Raw genomic sequence first — 3,876 nt, forward strand, 5'->3', positions numbered from 1 at the left:
TTTTTATTATATATTTTCTATTTTTAATATATATTGATAACACTTGCCATGGCCAGCTTGTGATCAAGAGAAAGACAAGTAGCTATCTCAAGAGGAGAATGAGGAGCAACATTGTTTCCCTTTGCCATATCCACAAGGCTAATATAACAATGGAACAAGCTTTAGTAAGCATTTAGGAAGATGAGTAAAGAGGGTTTAAATTTTGAAAGGAAAAATGGTTGACGCTGTATTTATAAGATAGCGTTTGAAAGGAAGATTGAGATTGAGACGGATAGACAGAAACTAGAAGATAAATACAAAAAGTTATAAACTAAATTAAGTTTTTATACTGTATTTAGCGTAAAATATGTAAGATTGAATTATGTTTTAATATCTTATTTGTTAAGATAAATACAGAGACGAAAATAAATAAAATTATTTAAATACTCTTATTAATTAAAAAATAAAAACAAAATAAGCGACCCTAGTCGGATTCTAATCACAACATCTGATGAAAGCTACTACACATCGAGGACGCTATTGCACGAAGATGTTCGAGTTTCTGATTCAGTTGCTCTGTATACTTTCCCTATTCAGGAAATATTTAAATGACATTCAACTTTTCGNNNAATTAATATTTTATCACGTAATATAAATTTTTGAACTTCTTACAAAATATTAGGAATGATAAGGAAGAGAAGATAGAAAATGAGTGTACGAGGTAAAACCTCCACTATTTCTTATGATTTAGATTTTTCGAAAAATTCTAACATCTCTTTTTTTGAATGTACTCTCTGCACGCCTTTGATTAGCTTTTTCACATTTTGTTCTTTCACATCTTATCTGCAGTGAAATTGGGGTTTTTCAATGATAGGAGAGTTATGATAGGAAGAAACAACGTACTAAAATAGTTTCTCCATATCAACCAAAAAACAAAAAAAAAATACTGTTAAAAATGTTAATTATATAAGATCATTTTAGTATCACCATGTTACGGTGATTATAATATTTAAGAAGTGTTTAAAATTAAAGAATTTTTATAATTAAAAACCGCTTTTTAAAAAGTATTGTTAAAAAAATATATTTAATTTTAAAAAAAATATGAGGAGCCAATAGAATATTTGTACAATATGTACAATGGAGGATTTAGGATAACCATACTTTTCTAGTTACCATAGCTATAGTAGTATAGAGTATAGAGATATTAGAATCCACCAATTATATATTTGTTATTCTCATCACAATTAGCCATTAATTCAACAGTAATATACTAAAACTGGGTTTTCCCCCAACTATTAAAGGTGACGTGTCGATCTCTCATGCTTCCGTTTTCCCTCCAAAACGAATAAAATTTTTTTTATTCTAAATTATTTTATTGTAATTATATTATAATTAATACTAAATGAATAATATATAATTATACTAATTTAGCAACATATCTTCATTATAATTATATCAAATCAATATTTAATGCACTATTAAACTACTTATCAATTATCAATTAAAATTCTAATCTTCTATACATAAAAATGACAAAATAAAATTATAAAAATAATATTTTTATCACTTTTGCTATTTTAATTTTTTTTTTTTTGCTTTTTTATGTATAATTTTATTTTATATTAACTTTGTTTATTTAATAATAAAATATACTCATATTAATTCTATCATATAATAATATATTTTTCTCCTATATTAATCGAAGAATTTTAATAGTTATCAACTACATCTAATAGAATAACTAAGAAGTGAGAACTACGAGAAGTTAAACCTAGGTTCAAAATGTTGAAACAAAGAAAAGAAAACGGTGAATATATGATTAGAGAAAAATGTATAATAATGACAAAATATACTAAAACTAGATTTTTCTCCAACTAATAAAAGTGGGGGGTTAATTTCTCATGAATTCATTTTTTTTCTAAAATAAAATCATTATTTTCTTTTCTAAATTTATTTTAGAAAAATATATTTATTATAATTATATAAAATCAATATTTAATACATTATCAACTAATAAAAGTGAGGTACAATTCCTCGTGAATTCATTTTTTCTCCAAAATGAAAGCACTATTCTCTCTTCTAAATTATTTTAGAAAAATATATTTATTATAATTATATAAAATCAATATTTAATACATTATCAACTAATAAAAGTGAGGTACAATTCCTCGTGAATTCATTTTTTCTCCAAAATGAAAGCACTATTCTCTCTTCTAAATTATTTTAGAAAAATATCTTTATTATAATTTTATTACAATATTACAATTAGCATTTAATGAATAATACATAATTATAATAATTTAGACAAATAAAGTCCAGTAATTTATCTTCCGACTGCACACGTGTGTAGAATAATTTTTAAGAAGGAGTCATGTATAGTAAATACGGTCGATGATTGTAAAACTGTATGCTAATATTGATATAATATTATTTTAAGTATATATTTTGCAGGCATCAAAGAAAAGTGTTGAGTTGTTTTTTAGTAGATTTAAATTATTTATTGTTTATTAGAGAATTTTGTGCATTAGAATTCTCTAATAATTTATTATTTATTTTGAGTTAATTTTGATATGTTCTTACTTGACAGTAAAACAACATATAAAAATTTGTTGGTGGGTCTAAGTATTATTAAGTTATTTATGGTCACATTGAGTATATATGTTTGATTTATTGATGAAAGTAGATTACTAAAACCAATTAATAACTATTTTAAAATTAATATATTTAATACTAGATTAAGAAAAAACAAATAAATCATAACATATTATATTTTTATTAATCAAATTATTATAATTTAAATTAATCTTAACAAAATAATTTAAAATTATAATTTCAATCTTATCATGTACATGGCACAGGTGATTAAACTTGTTGTTAGATGAAAAGTTAGTTTTCTAATTGGAATAATATAGTTGTTTATTTGTCATTTTAAATATAATGGAACAATTTATATTCAAATAAGTTTCATTATTTCATCTTTTTCTTTCATCTTTCCTATTATTCTTCGTTAACCATTTGATCATTACATTTAAATGAGTTGTTGTATCATGTTTTTTTATGCATTGTAGTACCACAAATTTTCGTATGTATATATTCTACCTTACTTTGTTGAAAATACATGAACAACTACCAAAATTAAAATTAAAGTGTTATAATTTTGGGTCATTATTTACACATATTTACAATTTATTTGAAGTAAAAGCCAATAAGAATGAATTGAAATTTGTGTATGCAATACAAACTTTAAATTTCAACAATAATAACAATAGAATCAATAGAATGTACCGTCTGATGAAATAACTTAAGTATAATAAGAGCCGTTTGGAAAACTTTGAAAGTAACTTTTTTTAATTTTTGACTTATGAAAAGTAGTAGTATTAATGTCGGGTGCAATTTTCAAAACCAAATTGCAATTTTCTAAGAAGTTATTTAGGAGCTTATAGAGAAGTTAAAAAAATGACTTCTCTCATAATACTTCTACTTTTCATCACATTTTTATAAAATAAGTATTTTTAGAGTTAAAAATCCAAACACAAAATAACTTATTTATAAGTTACTTTTAATAGAGTCATTTATTATTTAAATTATTTTATCAAAAAAGAGCTTAATTAAGTTACCCAAACTGGACCTAAGTCAAGTTTATAGAAGTTTGATGCTGAGATATTATGACCATGATTACATTTTCTAGGAGGAAAGTGAGGGTGAGTATGAATGAGAATATATTGTGTAGTTAATGATTGAAATTATAAATAACTAAGACCGAATGCAATTGTAATAATTTATCGAATCGCTATGAATAGAAAGTAAGTTTGTCTGGCAAAGTGGCAATGTAAAGAAAAAAAATAGAATTATACGATGTCAATTACTCATTGTGTAACAATATTAATATTAACTTTT

Source organism: Arachis ipaensis, chromosome B02 (genome assembly GCF_000816755.2).
Source record: "Arachis ipaensis cultivar K30076 chromosome B02, Araip1.1, whole genome shotgun sequence".
NCBI lineage: Eukaryota > Viridiplantae > Streptophyta > Magnoliopsida > Fabales > Fabaceae > Arachis > Arachis ipaensis.